We start from the raw sequence: 25247 nt of genomic DNA, 5'->3' as shown, positions 1-25247 counted from the left end.
AGTTGTTCTGAAATCATATGTGTCTACTGAGTGAACTGATAGCAGCTTTTAAGGAGCAAAAGTAGGGATTAAGAAGCTCTTTTTGTAACTTGGTTCAAGAGTAGGGTGAAGTTTGTTGAGTGTACCTTGTGGAGAATGTTGTGGTCCAAGGCTCTTCTCTTTGAGTTTCTTCTCCTTGCCTCCTACCTTCCTTGGGCTGGGCTAGGCTGGGGGCCAGGTTGGACTTGCGACTTAACATTTCTCTTCCGCTTTCTTCTTCTTCTTCTTCTTTTTTTTTTTTTTCCTTCCATTATGGGCATTGCTTCTAGGACAAGCCTTGATCTTGCATTGGATGTTACTTCCTGTCAACTTCCAGCAGCCGGAGTCTTCTTTTCAGTGCTTGATGCTTCACGAAACCGACTCTGCCCGTTGGCAGCAAATACCAGAGAGCTAGGAGACAGAGCTGGTTGCAGACCTTTCCTCTTCCAGCCTTTGGTTGCAATTGTTTTGCCCATAATTTGCTAGCTCTAGTTCCTTGGGCCACACAGGTATCCTGCCATCCAGCTCTTTTTTCTGTGTGAGAGATATTCTGAACACTGTCCCTTTTTCTTTGCACAGAAGTATATACAGTGTGGCAGTTACTGTAATCTCCTCCCCCTTGCAAACAGCCACTCTCGAATCTTGGACCTCTAGGACTCTCTGTCTTGCATGCTTGGGTGCAAGGCCAAGCAAAATGAAGAGGAGAATAATTAGAGAAAGAGGAGGGCATTGGTGGAGAATTGGGAGCAGGTAAGGTGAAAGGGCACAGGAGAAAAGAGATGCATGTCGATTTTTTGGTTTCTGTGGGAAACAAGTTGACACACTTGGGCCTCATTTTGTATTAACAGAACAGAGAGTTAACGATATAAGTAGCTAGATAGTGGAGCAACTGCCACGAAGTCTGTACACTGAAGAGAACAGTCTCACATCTAGTTTTCATTTTGTTTTATGTCATAGTACCTTATTGATAGCATTCACTGGTGTGTTTGTAGAATACAGATGTGTTCAAATGCTCTGGTTTTGTCTACATGGCTATTTCCTTGTCCTGTTGGTAAGGAATCCAACATTGTAAGACATATTGCATGTTTTTCTCTTGACGATCGTTGACCTTGAAGCGTCATGAACTAAGTTGAGCTGTTGGATTTTGTGGAGAAACTTTCAAAAGGGTCTGTGAAAAAGGCATTGTGGTGAGTCGCATTATGCACCCGAGCGTAAGGAGCAGATATCTGCCACCAGCCCAACTTGGCCTGGATTGCCTCTGTTTTAGTTCCCCCGGTTAGTGCTTTTCTCCCTAACCACTCTTGTGACTGTGATCATGTGAGTAAGGGCTGAGTTGCTAGAGATTTCTGTGTGAGGTAAGCTGGTTTGAGGGAGGAAATCTATGGACCTAGTCATTTTCCTTGGTGGTAAGCTTTCAGGGGTGCAAAGATTGATCTTCCTGGGGACTTTTCTGGTCCCAGGAAGATATCGCATAGATGGGACCTCCAAAGGCACACATTGAATCTTTAGGCCTGTTTTTCCTATTAGGAGATACGAGTTTCTTCACTGATGGGGATGATGCTTATCTGAGAAGAAATTGTGAAAGGTGGTGTAGTATAGAGGTGTGGCTTAAGCTTTTAAGTTTTCTTCAGGGTTTTTCCCCTAAGCTTCCTACTTCAGACGGCCTACTTACATGATACTAGTATGTGATGTCAGGCTAACAACTTCCTAAATATACCTGCAAGCCAGATCAGTGTCTCTTTTCTCTGTATTCCCATGGAAATCAAGGGTCCCGCCGAATTTTCCATCGAAACAGTTGATTTGCGTTGTCTCTAGGCATGCTGAAGGGCGTACCGTTGCTTCCTAACCGGTGTCGTTTGGGAGAGCTACCTCTGTACGTTCAAATGATGAACTCTGAGACTTTGCTCATGTGTGCGGTAAACCCTTGAGTTCCCTAAGACCTTCCTTTCCTCCATCTCATACCCCATTAAGCCCGCTTCAGTTTATCTCCTGCATTTCTTTGGAATCTGTCAGCTCTTCCTCAACATCCTAATACTGAACTTGCCTGTCTGTTGCGACTAGGTCCTAACTAGTGTCCATATATCTTGTTTCCTTCCAATCCATTCTTCACACAAGAAACCTTCAAAGCAAGTTGGAACATTGCTCGTAAGCATCGCTCACAAACATTGTTTTGAGAATAGAAAGCACAGTGTTGGCCTTTACGACTCTGCGTGGTCTAGAATCCTCTCTGCTTCTCTAGCCCCATCTTGTGCCACTTGTGCCCTCACTTTCTATGCTTCAGATACACTGAATTAACCTTAGTTCTCACTCATCTGACAGAAGTCAGTTCAGATATTATTTTTCACCGTGATTCCTCGCATTAAGGAATTTGATTTTCAGGTTTTGTATGAGGACTAAAACTCAACTGGGAAGTGGAAGAATTGAGTTTCAACTGTTTCAGTCAACACGCTTGTATTAATGATACCTGCGTACTGAACACCGGGCTAGGTTTCATGAGGGATCCAGAAGTTCTGGCCATCTCTGGTTTTGGATATCCCTTATTTGTTGAGACCTTTGCGTTGTCTGGTTGCCTTTTGTCTGTTTTCCAGATGGGAAAACAGGAACAAGGGAAGTATAGGTTATTATTAGGTGGGGTTGAACAAGTGGAGCAGCAAACTGCAAAGCAGAAAGAAGAGGGACGTACTCTAGAGGGATATGATTTCCATTTTCAAGGCGACTGCATCCTGTGCAGGGAGACAGCCTAACATAAAATGTGCCTAACAACAAATATATTGACTTCTTACTAAAAATCTCCAGTTCATGTAACCAAGGGGTTTATACCTTCTCCTTTAAAAGTGATATTCCTGGGACTTCCCTGGTGGTCCAGTGGTGAAGACTCTGCGCTTCCAGTGCAGCAGGCGTGGGTTCAATCCCTGGTTGGGGAGCTAAGATCCCACATGCTGCGCAGCCAAAGAAAGTTTTTTCAAAAGTTATATTCCTGTATTATTGAATTTAGTGGTTTAGATTTTGTTTTAATGTTAAGAAGATTTCAGTTTCTTTACCAGGAACAAACAAAACATAATGTAAAAATCGTTTCCCAGAAACGATTTCCATCATTCTCTTCTTCCCTTTCTCCCGCAGAGTGGTGTTTCATCTTGACAAGCTCTCTGTCATTCCATAGGAAAGCTGTCTGGCTTGGAGGTTGCAATCCCAGGGAATTTTTCATCACCAGGGAAGTCTCCATCACTACAGAGGGATCAAGGGAGAAGTCAGTCCCTGGTAAGTGAGATGCTCCCCCTAAACACCAACACAGCAGTCGTGTACCTTTCAAGGGGTTCAGGGGCAAGCTGGGCAAGGCATTTCTACTAACTCTTCTTAAGGACCATAGACAGTGCCCTATGCTACGAGGTAAGCGGTGACTGTTGTAATTCTTACTGGCGATCATTTCATGTCACTGATTCTTGGCTTTCTTTGTATTTCATAGGACTGTTATAAGTCCAATACAAAATGAGTCTTATTTTTAAAACACTGAAATGTTTTACAAAGCCTAGCATTCTCATCTAGAGTCCTTTCAGTTCTCCCCACTTTCCTGAGAGGCTAAGAACACTTCACACCATGAACTAGGAGAGGGGGTAGAGCCCTTTCTGATGAAATGTATCAACAAAGACAGAGTCTTAGCCTGCTTGCTCTCTGGACAGGATCTCGGACCACAAGGTCTTAAATCCTGGTATAAATGAAGGAAGTGAGGACAGTTCAACTGGCACTCTCATAACAAGAGTTCTGAAACACCTTCCAAAGAGACTATAGCAGTAGATGAGGGAAGGGAGTGCTACAGTGTGGTATAGTACAGGGGGAATGATCGGCTACAGCAGTGAAAAATGTGGTACCTATTGGTGTGCTCTCGGGGTTCTTGTACATGTAGCATAGATGACCTTTACAGTGGCCCTCCCACCTTCCCTCCTGCATTAGGTGTTCTTTTTTTTGTTGTTGTTAATTTATGTTTATTTATTTATTTATTGTTTGAACTTATTTATTCTACGTATTTATTTTTTTGGCCGCACTGGCTCTTCATTGCTGTGCACGGGCTTTCTCTAGTTACGGCTAGCGGGGGCTACTCTTGGTTGCGGTGTGCGGGCTTCTCATCGCGGTGGCTTCTCTTGTAGCGGAGCGTGGGCTGTAGGCGCGTGGGCTTCGGTAGTTGAGGCTCTCGGGCTCTAGAATGCAGGCTCAGTCGTTGTGGCACATGGGCTTAGTTGCTCCACGGCATGTGGGATCTTCCCAGACCAGGGCTCGAAGCCGTGTCCCCCGCATTGCATTGGCAGGCGGATTCTTCACCACGGCGCCACCAGGGAAGCCCTAGGTGTTCTTCTATAGAGTCTCAAAACAGAGGGCACTGAGCGAAGGTAGTGGTTATTAAAGGCTCAGGATCTAAATTCTACCTGTCTCTACACCACTTCCCAGCTGTCGATTTGACCCCATTTTTGAACGCCGACCTCATTCTTCAACTTTCTCTGCCGTTTGTATACTCACCTTGAAAACTTGTTTCTGTGATGCGTTGAGCAGACACAGGGTGGCAGATTGCAGAGGTGGAAGCTGGTGGTCGGATATTTGTGGACTGAATCTCCTTTAGTCCCATTCCCATTTCTGGTTGCACAGAGGCCCTACTTCCTGTGTGTGACACAGAGCCATAGGATTGCAGGCAGGAGCCAAGTTCTCCATACAGTAAAGACCCCAGTGTGCCTTGGTTATAGTAATCTACCTGGCTTCCTTCCTGGTAGGGAAGTGACAGGCGGCTATGCCCCTGATTTGGAATCTGAGATGGTGTTCCCTGAGCAAGGCTGGCAGAAAGCGATGGATAGAGAGGGACCATGTTATTGGCGTCTGAAGTTTTATCATACTGGGCTGCCATAAACACGGAGGAAGCAGCTGTGTGCCGGTCAGTGAGTGCCAGAGTAAAGTCTCCGAGTGAAGAAGAATTCTTTTCAGTGCTTCCTGTGATGTCCCACTCAAGAACACCTGGATAGGAAGGAGCTGAAGTGGAGATCTGGCTGTGGTCAGTAACTCCAGATAACATAGTCGTGCTAGAATGTTGGTAAAGGTAGGCACTACCCATGAGTGTCTGGAAAGAGGTACCGGTAGCCGATGCCGAACTGACGGCAGGGGCAGAGACTCTGGAGAAGTTGCAGACACTTCGTGTTAGGGAAGTTGCATTGCGCACCACAGGAAGAGAATGCTGCAGAGAATTTAGAGTTCCAAGTAGAGATAGATTTTGGAAATTTTCTGGAAGAACAAGAGGCTCATGAAAAACTCAGGGAGGTTGAGAAATTCTCACTCCGTTTGAGGAACAGCATTATCTTAAGGTTCTTGCTATCAGGACGGCTCTACTATCCATACTTCCTGAGACACCCAAAATCAGACAGTTAATGACGGCTGTAAGGACTGAGCAGTTTTCCAGTCTTCTGTATTAACTGCCTGTGCTCCCATCTTGGGCGCGGATGGGCAGAAGAGCCAAGTGGTATGGTGCAGACATTGTTCTCTAGGCTGGAAGCAACCTTCTCCCTGCCCTGTCTTTCCCTTCAGCCTGCACTCGTATTGACCTCTATGCTACTTCCTAGACTGGAAGCATTTTAGAACTAGGAGGCCCTTAGAGAACTTCTGTTTTCTCAGTCTCATTTCGTGAGTAAGGAAACTGAGGCTCAGAGAGGTCGGGTTGACTTGTTCAAGTTCTCTCATTAGGTTAGTATCATTACCAGGTTTCAGAACCTCAGTATCCTGACTTCCTTGCCAGGACTCTACTCTGAGCATGATACTGCCAGAAGGCAGGAGAAATAGAACTTATAATATAGGCATTTTTTTTGTCCATTAGAAAACAGTACGGCTATTACCATTGTCGTCTTCAGTGTCTCCCTTTGCTTGTACAGTTCCCACGCTATTACCTAGAGTTGACGTATAGCTCAGTCCAACTGGTGAATTGAAAGAGTCATTTTTGCCCTCTTCAAGCCTGGTTTCCCATCCTACCTCAAAATGATTACCCGAAAGTGGGTATCTTAAATGCTTTTGGAAAGAGAAAAGTTATCTGATTACTTCAGATTACTCATCTATGAAGTGGTTATAACACCACCACCAATAATAATAGCAGTGATAATTAATAGATGAATAAGCTGATATATTGCATATGATTTATATGGAGGAAGATACAATAAGTTCTAGAAAGACAAAGAAAAATCATGACAAGCATATTACATAACGAAAAAGAAATCCATAGATATTAATGAAAACTGGGGTATGTGGCAAGTATCAAAGCCTAATGAATTTACTAACAAATGACATTCTGTACCATCCATGCAATATTATGAAAGTGAATGTTGCCCACTCTATTTTAGTGAATACTATTAACCAAAAAACACGATAGAGGTGATAGAGGTGAATGAATTCCTAGCCAATGCATACAGACAGAGAAGGTATATCAGTAAAAAATGCCTAACAAGCAACAGAATGCAATAAGTGTGGAATGTATAGGTAGCCACAACATACATAGACAAGTATTTCAATGAAAAGCGGTACGAAGCAGACAGGAAAATAATAAGGGTAAAAGAGTTTCATGATTGTGCTCATTCATATTTTTACCCAGCAAGTAACAGGTATTAAGCCTAGGAGAAATATATATTTCAATGAATATAGCTTATATAGTAAGCTGAAAGGAAGCTTAAAAAGTATCAAGAAGATTTTTGTATTTATCCTAGAACTTAGATTAGAATCATCTTCAACATCCAAGAAGATGACATCCCAAAACCTCAAAAAACCATCATCCCTAGAATCCAATAAAAAACGATTTTCAAATGTCAGAAAATCCAAAGGACTCCACAATATTGTTTTCGATAAATGTGGATGTTTGTTTGTTTTTTTCTTTTGCCGCGCCGCGTGGCCCTGGCCGTGAAAGCACCGAGTCCTAAGCGCTGGACCGCCAGGGAATTCCCTAAATGGGGAATTAGAGATGTGGGGCTTGACTTTTTCTTTTTCTCCTTCAGTAGCTAAGATCTACAAGCGAACGATGGCTGTTGATCAATGTGCTCTCTGTGTTAGGAAGGAAATAACTGTAAAAATGAAAAGCAGCCTTGCCTTAGAACCTACATATCACACAAAGGAACGAGTCCTTCTGATTCAATTTAGAGGATATCATGTAAAATGTTTAACTGGTAAAATGTCTACCTAGTTTAAAAATTAGAAAGAATAAAACACTGAAAAGCAACCCCCTAGAGAACCACTTTGGTTTCTTGTTTACAGGAAGCATCATTTCCAAAACATATTTCTAAAATGTTTATATTCAAAACTGTCAAGTGCCAACTGTATTCAGAGAGGCAATAAAAGAAAGAAAACGGAGTATGACTTTTCTGATAAGCTGCCTTTCCTGGTGATCCCCTGTTCTGGCCTGACTTTCCTTCTTAGTCTGTTAATGTAAGGATTTGCTACCATCAACTTTGTTTTGCCCTGCTCTGAGCAGCTTTCCCTCTGTGCTGTTTCTGCTTTAATTTAAAATCTTTGGTTCCCATCAACATTCCATTGCAAAGTACGTTTTTCTTGAGAGCTCCTCTATGCCTTCCCTCTTCATTCTTATATTTTTTCCCATCTCTTGGTTCCTGTTGGCCTGTGCTAATGAAAACAATCCTAAACTTCCTTACGTTTGACTCTGTGCCTCCCTATATAGCCCAGTACTCTCCATCCTCTCTCCCTATTCTCTCTTTTCAACTGGTCGCAATACTAGTGGAGGGAGACCATTAGAGATGAAACATCTTGGTATATATTGCTAGTTTTCTATGTCACCTGGCTTTTCTATGTTTCTGTTGAAACCCTCCTGAGAAGTCTCTGATTTCATTTTCTCCATGGGTACCCTTTAAGGCTCAATACTGGAAAAGAAGGGGATCAGAGTGATCCACCCAATGTGGTAGCCTAACGTAACAGATAAGGAAAGCAGCAGGCTTTGTGAGACAGTCAGCGATTTGTCCAAAGTCACACAGATAGTAAACGTCAAAGTCAAAACTGAAATTAGGTCTCCAGACTTGTAGTTCAATACTTTCCCTCATTATTCCATGCTATTTTGAATCTCCTACTCAATTTAGGGGCCAAAGAAATCGAACGCAAAACTTTCCAAAGTTTCTTTTCTTACCTGACATGGTCAGAGAAGAGGAACCATCAACTGCAGGTACAAGGGCTGAGGAGACAACACTAGAGGATGTCTGAGTGGCTGCAGCTGAACGGCACACGTGTCCAGTCCAGAGGTCACTGGTTACTGGTCCAAACAGCTCCACGGAAACCCCAAGACTCTACCAAGTGGTAGTAGGTTTGGTAGGAGAGTGATGTCACAAAGCAGGCAGTTCAAAGGTATGAGCTAGCCAGTAGGGAGGTCCGATCCCCAACAGGAAGGCGGGGTTGGGTGAAGAGAGTGTAGGAGAGCTAAAACAACACCTAAGTTTCTGAGCTCTGGGGAGGAAATCCTAGAAGACAGATTTACCTCTCCCAGGCTCTTCCATTAGGGAAATCATTGCAACGTTTCTTACAGACGCTCATTAATATAATTAACTAACAGTTACTTATATTCTACAGAGTATTCTATTTTATGTATCATATACTTAGAGCTATATAGATGTTATTTAATTAATAATCCTTAGGAAGGAAAGAGCCATCTAGTTTGAACTATTACAGTTGTTCTGAAATCATATGTGTCTACTGAGTGAACTGATAGCAGCTTTTAAGGAGCAAAAGTAGGGATTAAGAAGCTCTTTTTGTAACTTGGTTCAAGAGTAGGGTGAAGTTTGTTGAGTGTACCTTGTGGAGAATGTTGTGGTCCAAGGCTCTTCTCTTTGAGTTTCTTCTCCTTGCCTCCTACCTTCCTTGGGCTGGGCTAGGCTGGGGGCCAGGTTGGACTTGCGACTTAACATTTCTCTTCCGCTTTCTTCTTCTTCTTCTTCTTTTTTTTTTTTTTCCTTCCATTATGGGCATTGCTTCTAGGACAAGCCTTGATCTTGCATTGGATGTTACTTCCTGTCAACTTCCAGCAGCCGGAGTCTTCTTTTCAGTGCTTGATGCTTCACGAAACCGACTCTGCCCGTTGGCAGCAAATACCAGAGAGCTAGGAGACAGAGCTGGTTGCAGACCTTTCCTCTTCCAGCCTTTGGTTGCAATTGTTTTGCCCATAATTTGCTAGCTCTAGTTCCTTGGGCCACACAGGTATCCTGCCATCCAGCTCTTTTTTCTATGTGAGAGATATTCTGAACACTGTCCCTTTTTCTTTGCACAGAAGTATATACAGTGTGGCAGTTACTGTAATCTCCTCCCCCTTGCAAACAGCCACTCTCGAATCTTGGACCTCTAGGACTCTCTGTCTTGCATGCTTGGGTGCAAGGCCAAGCAAAATGAAGAGGAGAATAATTAGAGAAAGAGGAGGGCATTGGTGGAGAATTGGGAGCAGGTAAGGTGAAAGGGCACAGGAGAAAAGAGATGCATGTCGATTTTTTGGTTTCTGTGGGAAACAAGTTGACACACTTGGGCCTCATTTTGTATTAACAGAACAGAGAGTTAACGATATAAGTAGCTAGATAGTGGAGCAACTGCCACGAAGTCTGTACACTGAAGAGAACAGTCTCACATCTAGTTTTCATTTTGTTTTATGTCATAGTACCTTATTGATAGCATTCACTGGTGTGTTTGTAGAATACAGATGTGTTCAAATGCTCTGGTTTTGTCTACATGGCTATTTCCTTGTCCTGTTGGTAAGGAATCCAACATTGTAAGACATATTGCATGTTTTTCTCTTGACGATCGTTGACCTTGAAGCGTCATGAACTAAGTTGAGCTGTTGGATTTTGTGGAGAAACTTTCAAAAGGGTCTGTGAAAAAGGCATTGTGGTGAGTCGCATTATGCACCCGAGCGTAAGGAGCAGATATCTGCCACCAGCCCAACTTGGCCTGGATTGCCTCTGTTTTAGTTCCCCCGGTTAGTGCTTTTCTCCCTAACCACTCTTGTGACTGTGATCATGTGAGTAAGGGCTGAGTTGCTAGAGATTTCTGTGTGAGGTAAGCTGGTTTGAGGGAGGAAATCTATGGACCTAGTCATTTTCCTTGGTGGTAAGCTTTCAGGGGTGCAAAGATTGATCTTCCTGGGGACTTTTCTGGTCCCAGGAAGATATCGCATAGATGGGAGCTCCAAAGGCACACATTGAATCTTTAGGCCTGTTTTTCCTATTAGGAGATACGAGTTTCTTCACTGATGGGGATGATGCTTATCTGAGAAGAAATTGTGAAAGGTGGTGTAGTATAGAGGTGTGGCTTAAGCTTTTAAGTTTTCTTCAGGGTTTTTCCCCTAAGCTTCCTACTTCAGACGGCCTACTTACATGATACTAGTATGTGATGTCAGGCTAACAACTTCCTAAATATACCTGCAAGCCAGATCAGTGTCTCTTTTCTCTGTATTCCCATGGAAATCAAGGGTCCCGCCGAATTTTCCATCGAAACAGTTGATTTGCGTTGTCTCTAGGCATGCTGAAGGGCGTACCGTTGCTTCCTAACCGGTGTCGTTTGGGAGAGCTACCTCTGTACGTTCAAATGATGAACTCTGAGACTTTGCTCATGTGTGCGGTAAACCCTTGAGTTCCCTAAGACCTTCCTTTCCTCCATCTCATACCCCATTAAGCCCGCTTCAGTTTATCTCCTGCATTTCTTTGGAATCTGTCAGCTCTTCCTCAACATCCTAATACTGAACTTGCCTGTCTGTTGCGACTAGGTCCTAACTAGTGTCCATATATCTTGTTTCCTTCCAATCCATTCTTCACACAAGAAACCTTCAAAGCAAGTTGGAACATTGCTCGTAAGCATCGCTCACAAACATTGTTTTGCGAATAGAAAGCACAGTGTTGGCCTTTACGACTCTGCGTGGTCTAGAATCCTCTCTGCTTCTCTAGCCCCATCTTGTGCCACTTGTGCCCTCACTTTCTATGCTTCAGATACACTGAATTAACCTTAGTTCTCACTCATCTGACAGAAGTCAGTTCAGATATTATTTTTCACCGTGATTCCTCGCATTAAGGAATTTGATTTTCAGGTTTTGTATGAGGACTAAAACTCAACTGGGAAGTGGAAGAATTGAGTTTCAACTGTTTCAGTCAACACGCATGTATTAATGATACCTGCGTACTGAACACCGGGCTAGGTTTCATGAGGGATCCAGAAGTTCTGGCCATCTCTGGTTTTGGATATCCCTTATTTGTTGAGACCTTTGCGTTGTCTGGTTGCCTTTTGTCTGTTTTCCAGATGGGAAAACAGGAACAAGGGAAGTATAGGTTATTATTAGGTGGGGTTGAACAAGTGGAGCAGCAAACTGCAAAGCAGAAAGAAGAGGGACGTACTCTAGAGGGATATGATTTCCATTTTCAAGGCGACTGCATCCTGTGCAGGGAGACAGCCTAACATAAAATGTGCCTAACAACAAATATATTGACTTCTTACTAAAAATCTCCAGTTCATGTAACCAAGGGGTTTATACCTTCTCCTTTAAAAGTGATATTCCTGGGACTTCCCTGGTGGTCCAGTGGTGAAGACTCTGCGCTTCCAGTGCAGCAGGCGTGGGTTCAATCCCTGGTTGGGGAGCTAAGATCCCACATGCTGCGCAGCCAAAGAAAGTTTTTTCAAAAGTTATATTCCTGTATTATTGAATTTAGTGGTTTAGATTTTGTTTTAATGTTAAGAAGATTTCAGTTTCTTTACCAGGAACAAACAAAACATAATGTAAAAATCGTTTCCCAGAAACGATTTCCATCATTCTCTTCTTCCCTTTCTCCCGCAGAGTGGTGTTTCATCTTGACAAGCTCTCTGTCATTCCATAGGAAAGCTGTCTGGCTTGGAGGTTGCAATCCCAGGGAATTTTTCATCACCAGGGAAGTCTCCATCACTACAGAGGGATCAAGGGAGAAGTCAGTCCCTGGTAAGTGAGATGCTCCCCCTAAACACCAACACAGCAGTCGTGTACCTTTCAAGGGGTTCAGGGGCAAGCTGGGCAAGGCATTTCTACTAACTCTTCTTAAGGACCATAGACAGTGCCCTATGCTACGAGGTAAGCGGTGACTGTTGTAATTCTTACTGGCGATCATTTCATGTCACTGATTCTTGGCTTTCTTTGTATTTCATAGGACTGTCATAAGTCCAATACAAAATGAGTCTTATTTTTAAAACACTGAAATGTTTTACAAAGCCTAGCATTCTCATCTAGAGTCCTTTCAGTTCTCCCCACTTTCCTGAGAGGCTAAGAACACTTCACACCATGAACTAGGAGAGGGGGTAGAGCCCTTTCTGATGAAATGTATCAACAAAGACAGAGTCTTAGCCTGCTTGCTCTCTGGACAGGATCTCGGACCACAAGGTCTTAAATCCTGGTATAAATGAAGGAAGTGAGGACAGTTCAACTGGCACTCTCATAACAAGAGTTCTGAAACACCTTCCAAAGAGACTATAGCAGTAGATGAGGGAAGGGAGTGCTACAGTGTGGTATAGTACAGGGGGAATGATCGGCTACAGCAGTGAAAAATGTGGTACCTATTGGTGTGCTCTCGGGGTTCTTGTACATGTAGCATAGATGACCTTTACAGTGGCCCTCCCACCTTCCCTCCTGCATTAGGTGTTCTTTTTTTTGTTGTTGTTAATTTATGTTTATTTATTTATTTATTGTTTGAACTTATTTATTCTACGTATTTATTTTTTTGGCCGCACTGGCTCTTCATTGCTGTGCACGGGCTTTCTCTAGTTACGGCTAGCGGGGGCTACTCTTGGTTGCGGTGTGCGGGCTTCTCATCGCGGTGGCTTCTCTTGTAGCGGAGCGTGGGCTGTAGGCGCGTGGGCTTCGGTAGTTGAGGCTCTCGGGCTCTAGAATGCAGGCTCAGTCGTTGTGGCACATGGGCTTAGTTGCTCCACGGCATGTGGGATCTTCCCAGACCAGGGCTCGAAGCCGTGTCCCCCGCATTGCATTGGCAGGCGGATTCTTCACCACGGCGCCACCAGGGAAGCCCTAGGTGTTCTTCTATAGAGTCTCAAAACAGAGGGCACTGAGCGAAGGTAGTGGTTATTAAAGGCTCAGGATCTAAATTCTACCTGTCTCTACACCACTTCCCAGCTGTCGATTTGACCCCATTTTTGAACGCCGACCTCATTCTTCAACTTTCTCTGCCGTTTGTATACTCACCTTGAAAACTTGTTTCTGTGATGCGTTGAGCAGACACAGGGTGGCAGATTGCAGAGGTGGAAGCTGGTGGTCGGATATTTGTGGACTGAATCTCCTTTAGTCCCATTCCCATTTCTGGTTGCACAGAGGCCCTACTTCCTGTGTGTGACACAGAGCCATAGGATTGCAGGCAGGAGCCAAGTTCTCCATACAGTAAAGACCCCAGTGTGCCTTGGTTATAGTAATCTACCTGGCTTCCTTCCTGGTAGGGAAGTGACAGGCGGCTATGCCCCTGATTTGGAATCTGAGATGGTGTTCCCTGAGCAAGGCTGGCAGAAAGCGATGGATAGAGAGGGACCATGTTATTGGCGTCTGAAGTTTTATCATACTGGGCTGCCATAAACACGGAGGAAGCAGCTGTGTGCCGGTCAGTGAGTGCCAGAGTAAAGTCTCCGAGTGAAGAAGAATTCTTTTCAGTGCTTCCTGTGATGTCCCACTCAAGAACACCTGGATAGGAAGGAGCTGAAGTGGAGATCTGGCTGTGGTCAGTAACTCCAGATAACATAGTCGTGCTAGAATGTTGGTAAAGGTAGGCACTACCCATGAGTGTCTGGAAAGAGGTACCGGTAGCCGATGCCGAACTGACGGCAGGGGCAGAGACTCTGGAGAAGTTGCAGACACTTCGTGTTAGGGAAGTTGCATTGCGCACCACAGGAAGAGAATGCTGCAGAGAATTTAGAGTTCCAAGTAGAGATAGATTTTGGAAATTTTCTGGAAGAACAAGAGGCTCATGAAAAACTCAGGGAGGTTGAGAAATTCTCACTCCGTTTGAGGAACAGCATTATCTTAAGGTTCTTGCTATCAGGACGGCTCTACTATCCATACTTCCTGAGACACCCAAAATCAGACAGTTAATGACGGCTGTAAGGACTGAGCAGTTTTCCAGTCTTCTGTATTAACTGCCTGTGCTCCCATCTTGGGCGCGGATGGGCAGAAGAGCCAAGTGGTATGGTGCAGACATTGTTCTCTAGGCTGGAAGCAACCTTCTCCCTGCCCTGTCTTTCCCTTCAGCCTGCACTCGTATTGACCTCTATGCTACTTCCTAGACTGGAAGCATTTTAGAACTAGGAGGCCCTTAGAGAACTTCTGTTTTCTCAGTCTCATTTCGTGAGTAAGGAAACTGAGGCTCAGAGAGGTCGGGTTGACTTGTTCAAGTTCTCTCATTAGGTTAGTATCATTACCAGGTTTCAGAACCTCAGTATCCTGACTTCCTTGCCAGGACTCTACTCTGAGCATGATACTGCCAGAAGGCAGGAGAAATAGAACTTATAATATAGGCATTTTTTTTGTCCATTAGAAAACAGTACGGCTATTACCATTGTCGTCTTCAGTGTCTCCCTTTGCTTGTACAGTTCCCACGCTATTACCTAGAGTTGACGTATAGCTCAGTCCAACTGGTGAATTGAAAGAGTCATTTTTGCCCTCTTCAAGCCTGGTTTCCCATCCTACCTCAAAATGATTACCCGAAAGTGGGTATCTTAAATGCTTTTGGAAAGAGAAAAGTTATCTGATTACTTCAGATTACTCATCTATGAAGTGGTTATAACACCACCACCAATAATAATAGCCGTGATAATTAATAGATGAATAAGCTGATATATTGCGTATGATTTATATGGAGGAAGATACAATAAGTTCTAGAAAGACAAAGAAAAATCATGACAAGCATATTACATAACGAAAAAGAAATCCATAGATATTAATGAAAACTGGGGTATGTGGCAAGTATCAAAGCCTAATGAATTTACTAACAAATGACATTCTGTACCATCCATGCAATATTATGAAAGTGAATGTTGCCCACTCTATTTTAGTGAATACTATTAACCAAAAAACACGATAGAGGTGATAGAGGTGAATGAATTCCTAGCCAATGCATACAGACAGAGAAGGTATATCAGTAAAAAATGCCTAACAAGCAACAGAATGCAATAAGTGTGGAATGTATAGGTAGCCACAACATACATAGACAAGTATTTCAATGAAAAGCGGTACGAAGCAGACAGGAAAATAATAAGGGTAAAAGAGTTTCATGATTGTGCTCATTCATATTTTTACCCAGCAAGTAACAGGTATTACGCCTAGGAGAAATATATATTTCAATGAATATAGCTTATATAGTAAGCAGAAAGGAAGCTTAAAAAGTATCAAGAAGGTTTTTGTATTTATCCTAGAACTTAGATTAGAATCATCTTCAACATCCAAGAAGATGACATCCCAAAACCTCAAAAAACCATCATCCCTAGAATCCAATAAAAAACGATTTTCAAATGTCAGAAAATCCAAAGGACTCCACAATATTGTTTTCGATAAATGTGGATGTTTGTTTGTTTTTTTCTTTTGCCGCGCCGCGTGGCCCTGGCCGTGAAAGCACCGAGTCCTAAGCACTGGACCGCCAGGGAATTCCCTAAATGGGGAATTAGAGATGTGGGGCTTGACTTTTTCTTTTTCTCCTTCGGTAGCTAAGATCTACAAGCGAACGATGGCTGTTGATCAATGTGCTCTCTGTGTTAGGAAGGAAATAACTGTAAAAATGAAAAGCAGCCTTGCCTTAGAACCTACATATCACACAAAGGAACGAGTCCTTCTGATTCAGTTTAGAGGATATCATGTAAAATGTTTAACTGGTAAAATGTCTACCTAGTTTAAAAATTAGAAAGAATAAAACACTGAAAAGCAACCCCCTAGAGAACCACTTTGGTTTCTTGTTTACAGGAAGCATCATTTCCAAAACATATTTCTAAAATGTTTATATTCAAAACTGTCAAGTGCCAACTGTATTCAGAGAGGCAATAAAAGAAAGAAAACGGAGTATGACTTTTCTGATAAGCTGCCTTTCCTGGTGATCCCCTGTTCTGGCCTGACTTTCCTTCTTAGTCTGTTAATGTAAGGATTTGCTACCATCAACTTTGTTTTGCCCTGCTCTGAGCAGATTTCCCTCTGTGCTGTTTCTGCTTTAATTTAAAATCTTTGGTTCCCATCAACATTCCATTGCAAAGTACGTTTTTCTTGAGAGCTCCTCTATGCCTTCCCTCTTCATTCTTATATTTTTTCCCATCTCTTGGTTCCTGTTGGCCTGTGCTAATGAAAACAATCCTAAACTTCCTTACGTTTGACTCTGTGCCTCCCTATATAGCCCAGTACTCTCCATCCTCTCTCCCTATTCTCTCTTTTCAACTGGTCGCAACACTAGTGGAGGGAGACCATTAGAGATGAAACATCTTGGTATATATTGCTAGTTTTCTATGTCACCTGGCTTTTCTATGTTTCTGTTGAAACCCTCCTGAGAAGTCTCTGATTTCATTTTCTCCATGGGTACCCTTTAAGGCTCAATACTGGAAAAGAAGGGGATCAGAGTGATCCACCCAATGTGGTAGCCTAACGTAACAGATAAGGAAAGCAGCAGGCTTTGTGAGACAGTCAGCGATTTGTCCAAAGTCACACAGATAGTAAACGTCAAAGTCAAAACTGAAATTAGGTCTCCAGACTTGTAGTTCAATACTTTCCCTCATTATTCCATGCTATTTTGAATCTCCTACTCAATTTAGGGGCCAAAGAAATCGAACGCAAAACTTTCCAAAGTTTCTTTTCTTACCTGACATGGTCAGAGAAGAGGAACCATCAACTGCAGGTACAAGGGCTGAGGAGACAACACTAGAGGATGTCTGAGTGGCTGCAGCTGAACGGCACACGTGTCCAGTCCAGAGGTCACTGGTTACTGGTCCAAACAGCTCCACGGAAACCCCAAGACTCTACCAAGTGGTAGTAGGTTTGGTAGGAGAGTGATGTCACAAAGCAGGCAGTTCAAAGGTATGAGCTAGCCAGTAGGGAGGTCCGATCCCCAACAGGAAGGCGGGGTTGGGTGAAGAGAGTGTAGGAGAGCTAAAACAACACCTAAGTTTCTGAGCTCTGGGGAGGAAATCCTAGAAGACAGATTTACCTCTCCCAGGCTCTTCCATTAGGGAAATCATTGCAACGTTTCTTACAGACGCTCATTAATATAATTAACTAACAGTTACTTATATTCTACAGAGTATTCTATTTTATGTATCATATACTTAGAGCTATATAGATGTTATTTAATTAATAATCCTTAGGAAGGAAAGAGCCATCTAGTTTGAACTATTACAGTTGTTCTGAAATCATATGTGTCTACTGAGTGAACTGATAGCAGCTTTTAAGGAGCAAAAGTAGGGATTAAGAAGCTCTTTTTGTAACTTGGTTCAAGAGTAGGGTGAAGTTTGTTGAGTGTACCTTGTGGAGAATGTTGTGGTCCAAGGCTCTTCTCTTTGAGTTTCTTCTCCTTGCCTCCTACCTTCCTTGGGCTGGGCTAGGCTGGGGGCCAGGTTGGACTTGCGACTTAACATTTCTCTTCCGCTTTCTTCTTCTTCTTCTTTTTTTTTTTTTTTTCCTTCCATTATGGGCATTGCTTCTAGGACAAGCCTTGATCTTGCATTGGATGTTACTTCCTGTCAACTTCCAGCAGCCGGAGTCTTCTTTTCAGTGCTTGATGCTTCACGAAACCGACTCTGCCCGTTGGCAGCAAATACCAGAGAGCTAGGAGACAGAGCTGGTTGCAGACCTTTCCTCTTCCAGCCTTTGGTTGCAATTGTTTTGCCCATAATTTGCTAGCTCTAGTTCCTTGGGCCACACAGGTATCCTGCCATCCAGCTCTTTTTTCTATGCGAGAGACATTCTGAACACTGTCCCTTTTTCTTTGCACAGAAGTATATACAGTGTGGCAGTTACTGTAATCTCCTCCCCCTTGCAAACAGCCACTCTCGAATCTTGGACCTCTAGGACTCTCTGTCTTGCATGCTTGGGTGCAAGGCCAAGCAAAATGAAGAGGAGAATAATTAGAGAAAGAGGAGGGCATTGGTGGAGAATTGGGAGCAGGTAAGGTGAAAGGGCACAGGAGAAAAGAGATGCATGTCGATTTTTTGGTTTCTGTGGGAAACAAGTTGACACACTTGGGCCTCATTTTGTATTAACAGAACAGAGAGTTAATGATATAAGTAGCTAGATAGTGGAGCAACTGCCACGAAGTCTGTACACTGAAGAGAACAGTCTCACATCTAGTTTTCATTTTGTTTTATGTCATAGTACCTTATTGATAGCATTCACTGGTGTGTTTGTAGAATACAGATGTGTTCAAATGCTCTGGTTTTGTCTACATGGCTATTTCCTTGTCCTGTTGGTAAGGAATCCAACATTGTAAGACATATTGCATGTTTTTCTCTTGACGATCGTTGACCTTGAAGCGTCATGAACTAAGTTGAGCTGTTGGATTTTGTGGAGAAACTTTCAAAAGGGTCTGTGAAAAAGGCATTGTGGTGAGTCGCATTATGCACCCGAGCGTAAGGAGCAGATATCTGCCACCAGCCCAACTTGGCCTGGATTGCCTCTGTTTTAGTTCCCCCGGTTAGTGCTTTTCTCCCTAACCACTCTTGTGACTGTGATCATGTGAGTAAGGGCTGAGTTGCTAGAGATTTCTGTGTGAGGTAAGCTGGTTTGAGGGAGGAAATCTATGGACCTAGTCATTTTCCTTGGTGGTAAGCTTTCAGGGGTGCAAAGATTGATCTTCCTGGGGACTTTTCTGGTCCCAGGAAGATATCGCATAGATGGGAGCTCCAAAGGCACACATTGAATCTTTAGGCCTGTTTTTCCTATTAGGAGATACGAGTTTCTTCACTGATGGGGATGATGCTTATCTGAGAAGAAATTGTGAAAGGTGGTGTAGTATAGAGGTGTGGCTTAAGCTTTTAAGTTTTCTTCAGGGTTTTTCCCCTAAGCTTCCTACTTCAGACGGCCTACTTACATGATACTAGTATGTGATGTCAGGCTAACAACTTCCTAAATATACCTGCAAGCCAGATCAGTGTCTCTTTTCTCTGTATTCCCATGGAAATCAAGGGTCCCGCCGAATTTTCCATCGAAACAGTTGATTTGCGTTGTCTCTAGGCATGCTGAAGGGCGTACCGTTGCTTCCTAACCGGTGTCGTTTGGGAGAGCTACCTCTGTACGTTCAAATGATGAACTCTGAGACTTTGCTCATGTGTGCGGTAAACCCTTGAGTTCCCTAAGACCTTCCTTTCCTCCATCTCATACCCCATTAAGCCCGCTTCAGTTTATCTCCTGCATTTCTTTGGAATCTGTCAGCTCTTCCTCAACATCCTAATACTGAACTTGCCTGTCTGTTGCGACTAGGTCCTAACTAGTGTCCATATATCTTGTTTCCTTCCAATCCATTCTTCACACAAGAAACCTTCAAAGCAAGTTGGAACATTGCTCGTAAGCATCGCTCACAAACATTGTTTTGCGAATAGAAAGCACAGTGTTGGCCTTTACGACTCTGCGTGGTCTAGAATCCTCTCTGCTTCTCTAGCCCCATCTTGTGCCACTTGTGCCCTCACTTTCTATGCTTCAGATACACTGAATTAATCTTAGTTCTCACTCATCTGACAGAAGTCAGTTCAGATATTATTTTTCACCGTGATTCCTCGCATTAAGGAATTTGATTTTCAGGTTTTGTATGAGGACTAAAACTCAACTGGGAAGTGGAAGAATTGAGTTTCAACTGTTTCAGTCAACACGCATGTATTAATGATACCTGCGTACTGAACACCGGGCTAGGTTTCATGAGGGATCCAGAAGTTCTGGCCATCTCTGGTTTTGGATATCCCTTATTTGTTGAGACCTTTGCGTTGTCTGGTTGCCTTTTGTCTGTTTTCCAGATGGGAAAACAGGAACAAGGGAAGTATAGGTTATTATTAGGTGGGGTTGAACAAGTGGAGCAGCAAACTGCAAAGCAGAAAGAAGAGGGACGTACTCTAGAGGGATATGATTTCCATTTTCAAGGCGACTGCATCCTGTGCAGGGAGACAGCCTAACATAAAATGTGCCTAACAACAAATATATTGACTTCTTACTAAAAATCTCCAGTTCATGTAACCAAGGGGTTTATACCTTCTCCTTTAAAAGTGATATTCCTGGGACTTCCCTGGTGGTCCAGTGGTGAAGACTCTGCGCTTCCAGTGCAGCAGGCGTGGGTTCAATCCCTGGTTGGGGAGCTAAGATCCCACATGCTGCGCAGCCAAAGAAAGTTTTTTCAAAAGTTATATTCCTGTATTATTGAATTTAGTGGTTTAGATTTTGTTTTAATGTTAAGAAGATTTCAGTTTCTTTACCAGGAACAAACAAAACATAATGTAAAAATCGTTTCCCAGAAACGATTTCCATCATTCTCTTCTTCCCTTTCTCCCGCAGAGTGGTGTTTCATCTTGACAAGCTCTCTGTCATTCCATAGGAAAGCTGTCTGGCTTGGAGGTTGCAATCCCAGGGAATTTTTCATCACCAGGGAAGTCTCCATCACTACAGAGGGATCAAGGGAGAAGTCAGTCCCTGGTAAGTGAGATGCTCCCCCTAAACACCAACACAGCAGTCGTGTACCTTTCAAGGGGTTCAGGGGCAAGCTGGGCAAGGCATTTCTACTAACTCTTCTTAAGGACCATAGACAGTGCCCTATGCTACGAGGTAAGCGGTGACTGTTGTAATTCTTACTGGCGATCATTTCATGTCACTGATTCTTGGCTTTCTTTGTATTTCATAGGACTGTTATAAGTCCAATACAAAATGAGTCTTATTTTTAAAACACTGAAATGTTTTACAAAGCCTAGCATTCTCATCTAGAGTCCTTTCAGTTCTCCCCACTTTCCTGAGAGGCTAAGAACACTTCACACCATGAACTAGGAGAGGGGGTAGAGCCCTTTCTGATGAAATGTATCAACAAAGACAGAGTCTTAGCCTGCTTGCTCTCTGGACAGGATCTCGGACCACAAGGTCTTAAATCCTGGTATAAATGAAGGAAGTGAGGACAGTTCAACTGGCACTCTCATAACGAGAGTTCTGAAACACCTTCCAAAGAGACTATAGCAGTAGATGAGGGAAGGGAGTGCTACAGTGTGGTATAGTACAGGGGGAATGATCGGCTACAGCAGTGAAAAATGTGGTACCTATTGGTGTGCTCTCGGGGTTCTTGTACATGTAGCATAGATGACCTTTACAGTGGCCCTCCCACCTTCCCTCCTGCATTAGGTGTTCTTTTTTTTGTTGTTGTTAATTTATGTTTATTTATTTATTTATTGTTTGAACTTATTTATTCTACGTATTTATTTTTTTGGCCGCACTGGCTCTTCATTGCTGTGCACGGGCTTTCTCTAGTTACGGCTAGCGGGGGCTACTCTTGGTTGCGGTGTGCGGGCTTCTCATCGCGGTGGCTTCTCTTGTAGCGGAGCATGGGCTGTAGGCGCGTGGGCTTCGGTAGTTGAGGCTCTCGGGCTCTAGAATGCAGGCTCAGTCGTTGTGGCACATGGGCTTAGTTGCTCCACGGCATGTGGGATCTTCCCAGACCAGGGCTCGAAGCCGTGTCCCCCGCATTGCATTGGCAGGCGGATTCTTCACCACGGCGCCACCAGGGAAGCCCTAGGTGTTCTTCTATAGAGTCTCAAAACAGAGGGCACTGAGCGAAGGTAGTGGTTATTAAAGGCTCAGGATCTAAATTCTACCTGTCTCTACACCACTTCCCAGCTGTCGATTTGACCCCATTTTTGAACGCCGACCTCATTCTTCAACTTTCTCTGCCGTTTGTATACTCACCTTGAAAACTTGTTTCTGTGATGCGTTGAGCAGACACAGGGTGGCAGATTGCAGAGGTGGAAGCTGGTGGTCGGATATTTGTGGACTGAATCTCCTTTAGTCCCATTCCCATTTCTGGTTGCACAGAGGCCCTACTTCCTGTGTGTGACACAGAGCCATAGGATTGCAGGCAGGAGCCAAGTTCTCCATACAGTAAAGACCCCAGTGTTCCTTGGTTATAGTAATCTACCTGGCTTCCTTCCTGGTAGGGAAGTGACAGGCGGCTATGCCCCTGATTTGGAATCTGAGATGGTGTTCCCTGAGCAAGGCTGGCAGAAAGCGATGGATAGAGAGGGACCATGTTATTGGCGTCTGAAGTTTTATCATACTGGGCTGCCATAAACACGGAGGAAGCAGCTGTGTGCCGGTCAGTGAGTGCCAGAGTAAAGTCTCCGAGTGAAGAAGAATTCTTTTCAGTGCTTCCTGTGATGTCCCACTCAAGAACACCTGGATAGGAAGGAGCTGAAGTGGAGATCTGGCTGTGGTCAGTAACTCCAGATAACATAGTCGTGCTAGAATGTTGGTAAAGGTAGGCACTACCCATGAGTGTCTGGAAAGAGGTACCGGTAGCCGATGCCGAACTGACGGCAGGGGCAGAGACTCTGGAGAAGTTGCAGACACTTCGTGTTAGGGAAGTTGCATTGCGCACCACAGGAAGAGAATGCTGCAGAGAATTTAGAGTTCCAAGTAGAGATAGATTTTGGAAATTTTCTGGAAGAACAAGAGGCTCATGAAAAACTCAGGGAGGTTGAGAAATTCTCACTCCGTTTGAGGAACAGCATTATCTTAAGGTTCTTGCTATCAGGACGGCTCTACTATCCATACTTCCTGAGACACCCAAAATCAGACAGTTAATGACGGCTGTAAGGACTGAGCAGTTTTCCAGTCTTCTGTATTAACTGCCTGTGCTCCCATCTTGGGCGCGGATGGGCAGAAGAGCCAAGTGGTATGGTGCAGACATTGTTCTCTAGGCTGGAAGCAACCTTCTCCCTGCCCTGTCTTTCCCTTCAGCCTGCACTCGTATTGACCTCTATGCTACTTCCTAGACTGGAAGCATTTTAGAACTAGGAGGCCCTTAGAGAACTTCTGTTTTCTCAGTCTCATTTCGTGAGTAAGGAAACTGAGGCTCAGAGAGGTCGGGTTGACTTGTTCAAGTTCTCTCATTAGGTTAGTATCATTACCAGGTTTCAGAACCTCAGTATCCTGACTTCCTTGCCAGGACTCTACTCTGAGCATGATACTGCCAGAAAGCAGGAGAAATAGAACTTATAATATAGGCATTTTTTTTGTCCATTAGAAAACAGTACGGCTATTACCATTGTCGTCTTCAGTGTCTCCCTTTGCTTGTACAGTTCCCACGCTATTACCTAGAGTTGACGTATAGCTCAGTCCAACTGGTGAATTGAAAGAGTCATTTTTGCCCTCTTCAAGCCTGGTTTCCCATCCTACCTCAAAATGATTACCCGAAAGTGGGTATCTTAAATGCTTTTGGAAAGAGAAAAGTTATCTGATTACTTCAGATTACTCATCTATGAAGTGGTTATAACACCACCACCAATAATAATAGCCGTGATAATTAATAGATGAATAAGCTGATATATTGCGTATGATTTATATGGAGGAAGATACAATAAGTTCTAGAAAGACAAAGAAAAATCATGACAAGCATATTACATAACGAAAAAGAAATCCATAGATATTAATGAAAACTGGGGTATGTGGCAAGTATCAAAGCCTAATGAATTTACTAACAAATGACATTCTGTACCATCCATGCAATATTATGAAAGTGAATGTTGCCCACTCTATTTTAGTGAATACTATTAACCAAAAAACACGATAGAGGTGATAGAGGTGAATGAATTCCTAGCCAATGCATACAGACAGAGAAGGTATATCAGTAAAAAATGCCTAACAAGCAACAGAATGCAATAAGTGTGGAATGTATAGGTAGCCACAACATACATAGACAAGTATTTCAATGAAAAGCGGTACGAAGCAGACAGGAAAATAATAAGGGTAAAAGAGTTTCATGATTGTGCTCATTCATATTTTTACCCAGCAAGTAACAGGTATTAAGCCTAGGAGAAATATATATTTCAATGAATATAGCTTATATAGTAAGCAGAAAGGAAGCTTAAAAAGTATCAAGAAGGTTTTTGTATTTATCCTAGAACTTAGATTAGAATCATCTTCAACATCCAAGAAGATGACATCCCAAAACCTCAAAAAACCATCATCCCTAGAATCCAATAAAAAACGATTTTCAAATGTCAGAAAATCCAAAGGACTCCACAATATTGTTTTCGATAAATGTGGATGTTTGTTTGTTTTTTTCTTTTGCCGCGCCGCGTGGCCCTGGCCGTGAAAGCACCGAGTCCTAAGCGCTGGACCGCCAGGGAATTCCCTAAATGGGGAATTAGAGATGTGGGGCTTGACTTTTTCTTTTTCTCCTTCGGTAGCTAAGATCTACAAGCGAACGATGGCTGTTGATCAATGTGCTCTCTGTGTTAGGAAGGAAATAACTGTAAAAATGAAAAGCAGCCTTGCCTTAGAACCTACATATCACACAAAGGAACGAGTCCTTCTGATTCAATTTAGAGGATATCATGTAAAATGTTTAACTGGTAAAATGTCTACCTAGTTTAAAAATTAGAAAGAATAAAACACTGAAAAGCAACCCCCTAGAGAACCACTTTGGTTTCTTGTTTACAGGAAGCATCATTTCCAAAACATATTTCTAAAATGTTTATATTCAAAACTGTCAAGTGCCAACTGTATTCAGAGAGGCAATAAAAGAAAGAAAACGGAGTATGACTTTTCTGATAAGCTGCCTTTCCTGGTGATCCCCTGTTCTGGCCTGACTTTCCTTCTTAGTCTGTTAATGTAAGGATTTGCTACCATCAACTTTGTTTTGCCCTGCTCTGAGCAGCTTTCCCTCTGTGCTGTTTCTGCTTTAATTTAAAATCTTTGGTTCCCATCAACATTCCATTGCAAAGTACGTTTTTCTTGAGAGCTCCTCTATGCCTTCCCTCTTCATTCTTATATTTTTTCCCATCTCTTGGTTCCTGTTGGCCTGTGCTAATGAAAACAATCCTAAACTTCCTTACGTTTGACTCTGTGCCTCCCTATATAGCCCAGTACTCTCCATCCTCTCTCCCTATTCTCTCTTTTCAACTGGTCGCAATACTAGTGGAGGGAGACCATTAGAGATGAAACATCTTGGTATATATTGCTAGTTTTCTATGTCACCTGGCTTTTCTATGTTTCTGTTGAAACCCTCCTGAGAAGT

Source organism: Balaenoptera acutorostrata, chromosome 12 (assembly GCF_949987535.1).
Source record: "Balaenoptera acutorostrata chromosome 12, mBalAcu1.1, whole genome shotgun sequence".
NCBI lineage: Eukaryota > Metazoa > Chordata > Mammalia > Artiodactyla > Balaenopteridae > Balaenoptera > Balaenoptera acutorostrata.
This window is presented reverse-complemented; position numbering follows the sequence as displayed.